At 41.5% G+C, this 14,936-nt stretch overlaps 1 long non-coding RNA gene across 1 annotated transcript; it reads right to left on the bottom strand.

Annotated features, from left to right (window-relative positions):
- Positions 1–13,186: 13,186 nt before the first annotated feature.
- Positions 13,187–14,567, bottom strand: LOC308066546. The gene is made up of 2 exons (XR_013929187.1): positions 14,447–14,567; positions 13,187–14,295 (listed from the first exon to the last, which is right to left on the bottom strand). It is a non-coding gene; the product is annotated as an uncharacterized lncRNA (long non-coding RNA).
- Between the last annotated feature and the right edge of the window lie 369 nt (positions 14,568–14,936).

Below are 14,936 nucleotides of genomic sequence, written 5' to 3'. Positions count from 1 at the left end.
CTTTGGTGGTGGGTGGCAGCAGTAGAAGGCCATTATCCTTTGTAAAGCTTTCCCATTAAAATGGGGTTCAAAAGCGGCGTTTTGGAAAGCAAATGGCTGCTGAGATTTGGGATTCTTGAGCTCAACTTCAGATTCTAGAGGTTTTTGTCCAGCCTCTTCCCATCCCATGAAGGCCTTCTCCAGCTCCTCTTTCATCTGTCAGCTCCCAGTCTCCTTTCCTACATTTCCCTTCTCCAGCCTCAGGAGCTGTCATTCTCTCAACCTCATCCTCACCCCCATCCCCTTCCACTCAGTTCCTCAACCCCTAGGTGCCTCCCCTGCAAAACTCCTGTCTTCTTTTCTTTTCTGATGCTGAGGTTCTTTTCTGATCTCTGGTTAGAGTAGGGAGGTTAGTAAGAATGTGAATGCTAGAAGAAGGAATTTCCTTCCTTTTGCTCACTGTCTCTGAAGCCAGATATATCTTCATGGCACCAGCAATTGGGATGAGCAGTTTCAAAGAAAGTCCCAATTTGGTGCTGTTCTCTTGGGATGGTGAATGTTCAGTGCACAAACACTGGTGCCAGCATCTGTGTGGCTTGGTCAGAGTGGTGGAGCATCTGCAGTGGAAGCAGGATGTGCACCAGGCATCTTGCAGGGAGAAAAAACAGCTCAGGTGGAACAACATTTCAGGGAAACAATAAAAGGGAACCTCCTCTTTCTCTGACCTTTTGCAATACATTAACTTCTGCTTAAGGGAACAGGTGGCAGTATTTCATAGCGATCAAAACAATAGATCATTTCCTTAATACTCTACCCAGGAACTTTCCAGGAAAACAACCTAAATATTCAGCCTGAAGCAAAAAATCCTACTCAGTTTTTCCAGTTTCTAGGAAAACAGAAAAACTCTGGAACTAAATTTAAAAGCAGCATTAATTATAGGAGTTATTACCTGTTCCATCCCTAAAAAAGTATAGTATTTAGATATTCCTGGATTTTAAAAATAAATAGTATTTCTAATCCGTAATTTTTCATTTTAGCAAACAGAGGAAATGGTTGGTGTTTCTAGAGCTGTTCCCCAGTAGTCTTATTCACTGCTCACTTATCTGCAGCTTGGTGCACACAAGTCCAAACAGCATTAGAACATCATGTGTCTGAAACTTTCCAGGTGTTTTGCTGCAACCCAGTCACATACCCAAAGGCCTAGAAATATCAAGCCAATTACAAGACCAGAAGTAGTGATCTTGTAAATAAAGAGAACCAAATAGTAGCCACTTGAAGCACTTGCTCAAGGGCACACTAAGAGAGCTGTCTCAGAGCCAGCTACTGAGTTTGTATCTCGCAAGGTCTTACACATAAGAACACCCTTCCTTTCCCAGCTGTCTAAAGAATGGGAGCTAACTGACTCTACTGGGTAATCATGTGTCAGAGTTAGGGAATTTGAAATGTGGCACCCTCCAAGGCTCTTTTCCTTTCCCATTCCCCATGCTGTAAATATGAAGTCTCTTGGTAAGATCATTACCGAACACAGGACAGAGTATCACCATTATGCTGACGATGCAAGATATATTTTCTGGCTTTGTAGCTACAGGACCTGCTCCATGGGAAATTTTGAAAGATACTGCTAACTGAATGCATCAGGAGTCATTCGTCCCCAAACCTGAGAGGATCCATATTCTTGGCAGAGATCACACACCTCAAGAGGGTACTCAAAAGTCCCCAGCCTATCACCACACTGCATATGCTAACAGAGCCTTTTTTATTATTTTTATTCATTTCCATTATTCCAAGACCCTATTGCAGGACTCTTGACAGGGCAGCTGACGTCATTGCAGCTGTACAGTATCTCAAGGTGATGGGCTATTGCAACACATTATGTCCACCCAGCAATTTTTTTCATCAGCTGCTGCTTATTATTTCTAAATCTTTTACCACGCTTTAGTTTGGCTATATTTAAGAACTACTTGCTGAGCTCTGAACTGGCATGCCTCTGTGCTCATACACCACCCACTGCTGAAAGTTTCTACCATTGAATATGAAGTCAGCTGGATAGCTTAATTCTGTTATGACAGCCTTCCAGAATAAAATTCCTTCCACATCACATCTGTTACCATTTATCCATTCCCAGTGTTATGACTTCAGACTGAAAATATGCCTCGAGTTTCTTGGTTTTAACATTAACACACAACACAAAATAGAAAGTGTGACATATACACTTTAATAAGTGTATGACAGAGTTTGTGTGGAGCTGTATGTGTGCATATGTGCATTCACAACATAGAGCATTTTAAAAATGTAATTAATATTAAACTGGACTATGCAAACAGTACAAAAATATATCATACATATTTCAGGATATCAGTGTTATGCATTTTTATATTCCCATAATAATTTTATAGACAGTCTATGAAATACTGTGTAACATTTCTATTTGCTCTTCTATATGCACAATTGGCATTCCAAATGCTAGTCCAGATTACACTCTCTTGTACTATACAGATGTTACAGAACATGTAAACATTTTATTGTAAAGTGCACATACTGTGACTTGTGCTCCAGAGGGTATCCCCTAATTTAGAATTGCTTGATGAAAAATGAAGATGTTTAGATTTTGTTTGATATTATTTATTTTTGATAGTATAGCAGGAAAGTTAGTGTGCAGGGGATTGATGGATTTGCTATGACAGATCTGGTGTTTTATAAAATCTTCTTCACTAAAGAAATCAGTTCTCCTGCAGTGATGGCTCACGAGAAACTCAAATTACTTCCATTAGCAATGATGCATTGGTAACATTACTGTATTCAGATGCTGGAAACTAATTTTAGCTTAAGATTTATACAGAAAGCACAGGGTTTCCTTGATTCAACTCAGAGTAGCTGATGTGCATTGCTTCCCAGCACAAAGATACATGCAATAATTATATTTTCCTTCCATTTTGCCAGTCTTCCTTCACAATTACTCAGTCACCACCCTGTATTTTTCAGGGTATAAAGCTACTCTTGCCACCAAGAACACTAGGACTCTCCAACGAGAAACGCCTTCCCCCACACATGGCCTCCAAGTCTCACATCTGTCTGTCTGAAGTCATTAATCCGAAGACTTCATTGAAGGCAAGATTCTTACACTAACAAGCTGGCATCTTGGGTTATGCTTGGTTTCCTGGCTCCAGCAGAGAGGAAACAGTCTTGGAGGTTCTCAGAGTGTGTGGAAGATAATGTCCTGACACAGCTGGTCAGTGGGCCAGCAAGGGGAGTTGCCCTGCTGGACCTGCTCTTTGTGAACAGAGAAGGACCAGTGGGTGATATGATGGTTGGAGGTCATGTTGGGCATAGTGACCACGACATGATAAGAGTTTTTAATTCTTGGAAAACTAAGGAAGGGGGTCAGCAGAACTGCTGCCTTGGACTTCCACAGGGCAGATTTTGGCCTGTTTAGGAGAATCCTTGACAGAGTCCCTTGGGAGGTGGTCCAGGAAGGCTGGACAGTATTCAAGAAGGAAATCTTTAAGGCACAGGATCAGGCCGTCCCCATGTGCCAAAAGATGAGCTGGCACGGAAGATGGCTGACCTGGCTGAACAGAGAGCTTTGGCTGGAACTCAGAGAAAATGAAAGTTTCTGACCTTTGGAAGGAGGGGCAGGCAACTCAGAAGGACTACAAGGATATTGTGAGGTTATGCAGGAAGAAAATTAGAACTTAATATATTAATTTATTAGTAATTAATTAGTAATAAGAAATTAATTAGAACCAACTAGAACTTAATCTGGCTACTGCTGTAAAAGATGATAAAAAATGTTTTACAAATACATTAACAACAAAAGGAGGGCTAAGGAGAATCTCCACCCTTTACTGGACGTGGAGGGAAACCCAGTGACAAGGGATGAGGAAAAGGCTGAGGTACTTAATGCCTTCTTTACCTCAGTCTTTAATAGTAAGACCAGTTTCCTCTGGGTACCCAGACACCTGAGCTGGAAAGACAGGGACGGGGAGTAGAACGAAACCCCCATAATCCAAGGGGAAATGGTCAGTGACCTGCCACACCACCCAGACACACACAAGTCTATGGAGCCAGAGAGGATCCACCCAATTGTACTGATGGAGCTGGCAGGAGCGCTCACCAAGCCACATCCCAGTCATCTGCCAGCAGCCCCGGCTAACCAGGGAGATCCCAGTTGGCTGGAGGTTAGCCAATGTGATGCCCATCTACAAGAAGGACCAGAAGGAGGATCTGGGGAACTACAGGCCTGTCAGCCTGACCTCAGTGCAAAGGAAGGTTATGGAGCAGGTCATCCTGAGCGCCTGCACACTCAGTAAGTTTGCAGATGACACTAAACTGGATGGCAGTGTTGATGTGCTTGAGGGCAGGAAGGTATTGCAGAGGGATCTGGGCAGGCTGCATCGATGGGCCAAGGCCCAGCATACGAGGTTCAACAAGGAGAAGCGCCGAGTCCTGCACATGGGTCACAACAACAATGCCATGCAACAATACAGGCTTGGGGCAGAGCGGCTGGAAAGCTGCCTGGAGGAAAAGGACCTGGGGATGTCAGTTGACAACTGCTCGAATATTGAGCCAGCAGTGTGCCCAGGTGGCCAAGAAGGCCAACAGCATCCAGGTTTGTATCAGAGATAGTGTGGCCAGCAGGATGGGGGAAGAGATTGTCCCCTGTACTTGTCACTGGTGAGGCTGCACCTCAAATGCTGTGTTCAGTTCTGGGCCGCTCACTACAATGAAGACACTGAGGAGCTGGAGCGTGTCCAGAGAAGGGCAACAAAGCTGGGGAAGGGTCTGGAGCACAAGTCTTATGTGGAGGGGCTGAGGGAACTGGGGTTGTTTAGTCTGGAGTAAAAAAACCAGAAGGCTGAGAAGATACTGTACCATGCTCTACAACGGCCTGAAAGAGGAGCTTATAGTGAGGTGGACCATCAGTCTCTTCTCTCAAGTAAGACACAACAGGATAAGAGGAAATGGCCTTGAGTTGTGTTAGGGGAGGTTTAGACTGGATCTTAGGAGAAATGTCTTCATGGAAAAGGGTGGTCAAGCATTGGAAGAGGCTGCCCAGGGAGGTGGTGGAATCACTATCCCTGGAGGTAGTAAACAGAGGTGTAGATGTGGTGCTTAGGGACATGGTTTAGTGGACGACTTGGCAGTGCTGGGCTAATCGTTGTACTTGATGACCTTAAGGGTCTTTTCAAGCCTAAATGATTCAATAATTCAATGTTTCTATGATTTTAAGGCAGGATTCTCACACTAACAGGCTGGGTCCTGCTCTGTGGCCTGGCTCCAGCTAGAGCCTTCCCCGCAACAGGCTAGAATGAGCAGGCCTTCATTTTAAGCAGCTGAACTACAAATGCTTCTGAAAGTGGCTTAGTCTCCAAAGCAGAAGGAAGGATCTTCATGAACATAAAAGCACGGCCCTTTCCTATTTAAAATATTAATTAAATATATTTTTTAAATTATTTACATAAATCACTCCTCCTGTCCCTTACCTTTGAAATCTTGGAGGGGACGTGATAGCAGCCTTAGCTCACAGCGAGGTACAATTCAGCCACGCTCAGGATATATGATACATGTGTGTTTCACATGAAATGCATGTTTCCCTGTACAGTAAGCTAACATTTTGCCAGCACCCGAATGAATTACAGTTTGACAGTGGCTGCTAAGAGCAAAAAACTAAGCATATCAAAACAGGTAACATTGAGTTTGTGATTAGACTATGATCATTCTTAACTTGTAGTCTGCAAGTAAAACTAGAGAGAAAAATAAATGTCATTACCTTTCTTTCAAAGCGATTCCAGAGTATTTGGGGGATTTTGAATTATTATTTTTTAAAACAATTTTAATCACCTCCTACAGTCAATAATATATTTTCCTTCTGGAAAACATACAGCTTTCTCTGTTGTTCAAGCTCCCATGGAATTAATTTATTCTGGAGGTCAATAACACATCTCTAAAGCCCTTTACAGCAACTAAACTGGACCCTTGACCTTTTTTCTGGTCCTTTTATGGTACGAAGTACACCTATTAAAAAGCAGCTAAAACAAGGCAAGTGAGATTTTTCTGATTTAAGGAACTTGCTGATTGCCAAATGCCATCTAAGATGGCTCTGTAACATCCCTCAGGAGGAAAGAGGGCTGCAGATAGCAGTCCCAAGCACTATTTCTGTGAGCATCCCTAAACCCCAAAGCAGTTTTTAGAAGCTTTAGAATCAAAGTAGCTAAAAGGCAATTTACTTTAGCTCTGTGCCTGTATCTTTGCTGGGCTGATTAGGAAAAAACAGCCACAGCCAAAAATTTGTCCCACTGTACAAGTCATTCACCCACCACTCAAGTGATAACATTTCTGGTAAGGGAAATGACCGCACTCTCCATGCCAAGATACCTTCAGTCTTGTAAAAAGCGTCCTGGAATTCATTAATGGGCACAGCTAACAAGTGCCTCCTTTTTGTATTTCATTTGACAGAGACATTCTGGTAACAAAGGTGCTTGCTTAAATGAAGGCATATTCACCGATGATTTTAAGGGAAGAATATAGTAGGTCACGCAGCAAGCTGAGGTTTTCACCTCAACAGACATGAGAGCTGATTCTATTTAGGAAGAAAAAGCACAGCTTAATATAACATGACCACAAGCAGCTCTTACCCATGCCCTCAGAAGCCTTGTGTGGTCCAGGACATCTGTGATTCATAAGACCAGTGACAGAAGAGCTGGTGTCCCTGACTGCCTCTTCTTTTCAATGACATGCTGACATTATCAGTGACTTTATAGTATGCCCTTATTAAGAGATGCTGGCAAACTGGAACAATGCTATAGAAGGCAAGAATTTCAGTCTTTAAAAAAATAAGGAAAATTATGTCAATATGGAAAGTAAAGCTACGTTAAAAGAGGCAGTGGATATGTCCCTTACAACAGCATAACATGAAAATGCACAAAAATTAACCCTCCAGCTGCTGAGATGCAGTTAGTAGATCTCCCTATTCATTGTTAACCTTCAGAAGCTATCAATTTATCATGGGATATAGAAGTGGGAGAGAGGATAAAATAAAAGAGAAGAAAAAACCAAACCAAAATAAAAAAATAGAAAAGAGGACCCCAAACTAAAACAAAATGGGAGATTTGACAACTAAGGGTGTGATCCAAATGCATTGCAGTGAAATAGAATATTCTCATCAATTTTACCATACTCTGGACCTGTTCTTAACTGAGAACAAACATGATATGAAAGGGAGAATGTGTACAAAATATATCATACAGCTTTAAATAACTCTTCTCCCACAGGGTGATATATTTACACATGAAGAAGAAAGCAAACAAAATATACAGAGTGGGCTAGTATTCAGGGAAAAGATGAACTGTAGAAGATGACTTCTATAAGCAACAGCAAAGCATAAAATCTCATGCTTAACCTGAATGTATAAATACTATCCAAAAGAGCTGCATGATGACTTCAGTGATGAAAAGTAAATATATTCTTACAAATTCGTTATACCATGGTCAAAGTGCTCAATGGCTCTCAGGATAAAGCCAAGAACAAGTTAATGATACCAAAGGGGATTTATAAAAGATATAAAATAAATGCAAACATAGTCCAATAGTAGGGCTACATTGGTAGCAGAGAGGTGGAGAAAACTCATGATTCCCAGATACATGTATTTATTATTTGTTTTTATTGAAAGCAGAAGGTTTGGCAGAAAAGAAGGAATAAAAAATTGACATTGATAGCACACAAGTAAGAAAAACAGTTGTATCCAGCCAATTAGTCCAGGTTAAAGGCATCCCTGAGTACACACTGAAAATACTAAGCCCTCAAAAATTATTTCTGAAGAGTCATATAGCACAGCAGGTATAGCTTCGAACATCAATAAAGGGAAGAAGAGTAGTTTATTAAACAAGGAGTCTATTTTCAGACATATTCTGTAATGCAACAGAACAGAACAATTGCTGAGGGGAAAAAGAAAATAAACGGAAAAAAAAACCCAGCCCCAAAACAGTCCTCTAACATCCAAAGGATAATGGAACAATAAGCAATAAGCAGCATGGGTTCATAAGGAACATGTCGCGCCAAGGAAACGTGATTGCTTTTTAGATAGAACTGCAGAAATCCTGGATGAAAAGATACACAGCATGATTTTAATAAAGGATTTAATACAGTGTCTCACTAAATCTCCCAAAATGAATTCAAATTACTTTGGACGGAAGCACTGTCATGTAAATTGAAAACCAGTCGAAGGATCATAAACACTGGCTGATGAGAAATGGCAGTGGGTCGCACTAAGTTGTGGGGGAAGTAAGCAATGGGATCTACTGCAAGGTGTAAAGTTGTTTCTTGGTTTAATAACTTCATTAATAAGCCAGAAGAAAAGGTAAACGGCATGTAAATGAGCTCTGCAGATGAAACTACAGTTGGAGTAACATTGAAGTGGCAGAAAACGCCTAACTTTAGGAGGAAAAAAAAAAAAGTAAAAAGACAGCAGCAAGCTACTGCACTGGGGAAGGGACAGATCACAGCAGAAAAACAAGTATCTTGTATAGCCGAAGCAATGGCTTACGCTTACCCTTAGGAACGAAGGGCAGCATACATATGAGGGTTTGAGTGCATTTTGTTGGACACAAAAGCTAATGTATGTTTGGGTTGCATGTTCAGTAGTTTCATGTGGCACAGGAAGGGAGAAAATCCTCTGTGCATGGAGCAAATGTAGGTTTGAAGTGTTTACAATTAAATACGTTTTAGCATTCCAAACCAGAGAAAAATCGTGAGATGCTCACAGAAGAGAGAGATTGAAACGACAACACTGGCAGGTAACAACAGGGTCTAGGGACAAATAACCTCAAGTTGTCTGCTCCATGCTTTCACGGCATGATGCAGCCTCTACACTATAGGCTCTCCTAAACTGTTCTTCTCTTCCTTATATTCTCTCAAGAGAATCCCTTCTTTCTCACTCATGACTTTTTTTCTATCGGCATTCTTGACTCCTGTCCCACTTTGTCCTTCACAGAATCTTTCTCAGCTCCCCTTCCCCACATTTTCATTTCTCCTTATAGCTGCACTGTTGCTTAAAAGCAACTGAGATGTCATTCGACTGCCTCTGCCACCCTGGGATACATGTTATTGCCCAGTCCGGGCTGGACTGCAGGTGGAGTTGGTGGAGGTGGTGCTATGCTGGACAACCAGGGCCATCCCAAGGACAGCAGTACTTCAAAAACTTTTTGGATCTACAAACTATTGCCAACTCTGGAATTTCTCAGCAGTTTCAACTGGAAATGGTGGAGCTTTTATTTTTCCATCAGGTTGTCCACACTAGTTGTGAAACCTTTGCTATGGCCTCACAGATCTTCCTTAGTTCATGGACCACAACTTAGAAGTCACCACAGTTCAGGTCTGAATTTTCCTTGAACTTTGCTTTTGCATTAAATAACAAACTGGAGCAAGTAGTGATTAACTGGAGCAACGTTCCTGATGGTTATCTGTATCACACAGAGAGTCTGACTTGAAGCTCTGAGCACTAGTTTGTACTTTTTAGGGTTTATGGCTCCAATCCAAATGAATTGAAATAGTCAGACTTGGAGATCAAGAAAATGAGAAGGATCATGGCCATTTTCCTGCATGGGGGAGGTAAAAGGACTCTAGTAAATATAGGAAAAAAATATTTTGCATAACACAGCTAGCAAAAAACCCACCACCCCTAAAACCAACCAACCAACCAACCAAATAATCTAAGAATTCTCTGAAATGTAATGATCAAAAGAATTTCACCATGGTGGAAACTTTCAAAAAATCACTGTTAGGTTGAAAGGTGACACCAGCTACCATTTTATAAGTCTGCAAAGGTTTAACCTGTGTCCATAAAACTCTTATTACCCTTCTACATTTCTTACTGATTACAGAGTGAAAAGTTTGGATAAACTTTTAAAAAGGAAAGGTTGGTTGCTTGTTTTTTTTTCCCAATCTGAATTTCATAGCCAGGCAAAGGAAAAAGAAGAAGTCTTTGCATCTCATCTCTAGTGGATTATTGCAACTCTTCATCTGTTTGAGTACTTTCTGCACAGAAAGTTGTGAATATGATCACATGTAAAATGGGATGATGCTAACATGAGAGACTGAAATGATCTGATGCAGAGGGACATGGCTCACGAGGCTTCACCATCATTGTCTTAACCTGTGGTCTGTCAAGGATACTCACTAATAATAGTCTTTCCCACAGCTCCACATCATATAAACCAGGGGTCCTCAAACTACGGCCCGCAGGCTGGATACGGCCCCCCGGTATTTACAGACCCCCCCGCCGGGGGTTCGGGGGGGGAACCAAGCAGCCGCAGATGGCTGCCTGCCGCTTCATCCGCGCTCCAGTCCCCTGGTTAAAAAGTTTGAGGACCCCTGATATAAACACAACTTATTGCCCAAATAACTCACCTTAAAAAAAAAAATAATTGATGACTTCTCTTTCCAACGACTGATGTTGTTAGAGAAGATATTGCTCTGCCTTTTAGATAAAATAGGGCAGAAAAGCAGCCGTGCAAGTATCAACCACATTTTAGTTTTCTGTGCAATATAGATATTTTATCTTTTTATTACTAATAGTAACAGAATGGTTGCTGGTACTTGTCTTGCAAAATAAGGATAACTTAAATATATTTGCACTATGCGATATGAGCACTGATGCTTACCATTTAAAACAGAAAAACTTCAGCAAAAGAGAAAGGTTAAAAGGAAAAGTACTATAATTTAAAATGTGAAACTAGACAGAAACAGCAATCTATACTCAGGAGCCATCATAAACTTTCCTAATGGACATCAATACATGCAGAATGAGAATAGCAATGACAAAAAAAATCCCAATTTTATCGTTAAACTTTTAATTCTTTCCTTAATTTCAATTTCAAACTTTTCAATTTTTATTTATTATTACAGAGCCTGACCCAGGTATATAAGCAACTGAATTCAACAACAAAAGTCCTTCCATTGATCACAAGGTTTTGGTCCGTCTGAAATAAAAATACCAATGATGCCACATGACAGAGATTAAGTTCTGTCTAAACTCAGAGTTCTATGACAAGGTAATACACATCCAAACCCAGTAAGTTGCACCAGGGGAGGTTCAGATTGGATATTAGGAAAAAAAATTCTTCACTGAAATGGTTGTAAAGCACTGGAACAGGCTGCCCAGGCAAGTTGGTTGTTGAGTCACCATCCCTGGAGGTATTCAAAAGATGTGTAGATGTGGCACTTAGGGACACAGTTTAGTGGTGGACTTGGCAGTGCTGGGTTAACGTTTGGACTCAGTGATCTTAAAGGTCTTTTCCAACCTAAATGATTCTGTAATTCTGTGAGATGTAAGAAGACAATATAAACAAATCAGTCTTTTTTTCTGTAGGAAAAGTGTTGTCTTTTTATATTTGCCTAAACAAGGGAGGAAAGTGGGGCATAAGGTAGCTGAGCCCACCATAGTTGAAAACCAAAAAAGAACATAAGTTATTTTGGGAAATACACTCTTTTTCCTCTTCATTGACAAACTGTTGAATATGAACCCTCACAAGAGGTAAAAAGGACAGCAATAATCCCTTCTTGCTGTAATACAGTAACATGTTCAGGCTAAAAACATGACTCATTCAGATAATGAATACTGGAGATGTCAAAAAACCAACATTGCAGGCATTGAAAGACTATTGATTTCTTTATGATAGTTGAAATGTCACCGAAGACCAACAAAAAAGAATGGATGTATTTGGAAACCTTTCAAATGTCATCATTTTATATTTCTTTTTCATGTAGGAACATATTTATTGGTTTTCTTCTTATAGATTTTGGCTGCAAAAAAGATCTCTTGAATTTCAGTTCCCTCATCTAACAGAGAAAAATGCTTTTGTTTTTTGGTGTTTTGTGGGTTTTTTTTTTAATGTGTTATAAATGTCTGCTTGTGGTTTGTGAGTCTATTTCTAGGCTGATGCATGAATTGGTAGAAAGACTGTCAAAACATGTACAAGTCCTTTAGAAGAGAAGTACACTGCGAGTTGTGACAGCCTGAATGAACTGGAGGCTATATCAGAACACGATCGAGTAGGAGCTTTATCCTAAAAGAATATCTTACCATAAGAAGTACAAAATTATTTGAAAGACACAGGACATATGCACCACCTCCCTTCCTCCACAAAAAACAACCACCCCCCTCCCTGCCCTCCCCCCCAAAAAAACCCAAACCAAACTCAGAAATTATGTGCACTGAAGCAAAATTTCACTGAAATATTTGAGACCAAAGAAACTGGGAAAACGCAACCTGCAGACACTTTCAGCATCTAACAAGGCAGCAACAGTAAACAGGGGACTATCATACTGGCAAATTAACTGTTTTTAAAGGCAGCAAAAGAGGACCTTTTTAGACTGGTAGAATTAGGCAGTTATGGTAAGGTTGCAGATACACCTAACTCTACACAAATCTACTCAGTGACATAAGAAACCTCTAGGAAGCATCATTCCTCTGATTCCCTTTGATGTAAATGCTTTAGCAAGACAAAAGCCCAGAACACTTCCATCATGCTCATATAAATACAACAAGCTCCTCCATTCCAGGCAGGGTGGTTAAATGGCTACAAGCTACAAAATCCAATTTTTTTTGCATGTGCTATTCTTTGTAACAAGCCAAATACTTAATGAAGTACGCAAAATGTAACAAAATGTAAGCAGAGAATAATAATTTACAAGACTATTTTTGTGTTTAGAAATCAGTTTTCTCTATTATAAAGCAGGTGAAGTGCTGGCACCGGAAAATCTATGCATGACTTGGTTCTTATCTCACCATTAAAGGACCAGTGATGTAAACCAAACACTGCTTAACCTTCTTCTTCGTGATCCATATTTCTTACAGAAGTACGCAGAAGGGCAATATGTCTGCTAACTGCTGTCTGCTCCTTCCTTATGAAAGCCAGAAGCAATATTCCTCAGTATCCTTTAAGAAGAAGCAGTGAATTTATCATATCTGTTTGTAATGCCCTTTGGGACCCTTCAGGAAGAAAGGCACAGTAAATGTAAGCTCATTATCATCATTAACTCCTTTTATACACCAGCTGAGCTCAGAAGAGACAAATGGCAGAAAAATATAAGGAAAAGAAAAAGATTAAATATATTCATCATTCCCTTACTGGTAGGTTTTGTTGGTTTGGGATTTTCTTTTTTTCATTCCTTGATACCTTTATTAGATAAAACTTATTATTTATTAGGAAGTCTTAAAATTAGCTTGATCATTTAACTCCATGAGATGCCACTTAAGAGTCCTAAGGAAGAATAACAAAATGGCTTGACTTGTATTTTAAGGGACATTCATCACAGCAGTGCCTAACTTACTACACTTGTTCTCATACACTCAGAAATGCCTCAGGGTTCCCACATCACACCTCACCCACATGGGTGAGAGAATGGTTTCAAGGAAAGGAAAAGCTTTCCATTTATCCTGTTTGTGTGTTTTCTGTGAAACTGTGATGGCCAGGGGAGTGGTGCTACACCTAGATTTGAATGGGAGAGGACTCAATAGTTTTAGACATTGAAAGGTTTTATTTTTCATCCAAAATAATACTCTAAGCTCCTTCTAAGGCAGATGTGTGTGAGCCACACCTCCAGAGCAATTTATACCACACATGTTGGACACTAATATCGAGTAACTGACCTCAGGAAGGCACTTTTTTCTCTCTATTGATGGCAAGGTCAGCCTAATTAGTACCTGCATGTAAAGCCTACCTTTTTGCTAGGTAGGTGGATTTGTGCAGCTGTGTTTTTACATATAAACAATAATTAACAATTCATATGAAAGGATGCTTTTGACACTCCAGTTTGATTCAACCCCACTCAGAAAAAGTGGTACTTGTCTCCGTTATTGCAGCTGATAGGTTTTATGCATGTATGTGATGTGTATTTCCTATTACATTACATGTTTTTCTTTGTTGATGATTAATACAAAAAAGACAGGGCCCCAGTCTGCAAGCACATCCCATGTACCTGGGTTCCCAAGACTTTAAAAACTGGCCCACAAGGTAAGAACTTACAGGAGCAACTGATCCACAGTCCTGATTTTAGTTCCTAAAATGGGAAGCTCTGGTAGCTTTGACTAAATTTGTCATCTTTCCATCAAATGGGTTAAGTTGGGGGAAGCAGGGTAGCTTCTCAAATTGCTTTATGGGGAAAGTTTAAAACTTTTAAACCTGTTGGGAATAAGCTATGCTAAAACTCTTAAAAATGGAAACAATTGCAATAAAGAAACATTAAGGCTACTTACGGTGAAATACTTCTTGTATCCGACTTTGGCAAGCCAAGAAGTCACCTAAATTAAGTAAAAATCTAAGAAACAAGGAGAAAGAATTGCAGAATTTATGTGACTGTACAAAGGCAAGAAACAAACCTGACTTTATCTGACTGTACAAAGGCAAATCGTACACACGTTCAAAACAGGAAAGAAATGCAGACCTGCCTCTCCAGGCATGGAAAATACCTGGAGACGCTTCTGACGCCGTTCGGCTGCGGGGGTGACGCTTCCAACACCACCTCCTCCAACGGCACCCTTCTGCCGCTTCATTTGGCATTCCACATGGGAACACCCCGCTCCCCCCAGCTGTTCCCTCTGCCCCCACAGCCAGGTGCCCCCACGGGCTCGTCTCCCACTCTGCCGCCGCCAGCGCCCTCGTCAGCCCTCACCCTCCCCATCGCCTGGGAATCGCGCCGGGGTGCGAGACTCGCCGCACCCGGGCAAGGCGCTTCGCTCGCCCCCCGGGCCCCGCGGCCACCGGCGAGCCGAGGCTGGCAGCCGGACCGCGCCGCTGGCAGCAGCGCGGGGAGAGACGGCGGGCTGCGAGCCGGCGGGCGGCGGCGGGCCCCGGGGGCGCCGCCAGCGGGGAAGCGGCTTTTGCCGGCGCCTGCCCGCACAGCGGGGCTGCGGGAGGGCAGGGCAGCGTGGGGCCGGGCCCGCCTGCCCCGCACCCTCC

The sequence above is a fragment of the Falco punctatus genome, assembly GCF_963210335.1.
Source record: "Falco punctatus genome assembly, chromosome: 6".
Lineage (NCBI taxonomy): Eukaryota > Metazoa > Chordata > Aves > Falconiformes > Falconidae > Falco > Falco punctatus.
Note: the sequence above shows the minus strand (reverse complement) of the source record. Positions and strands in the feature narration are given on the sequence as shown.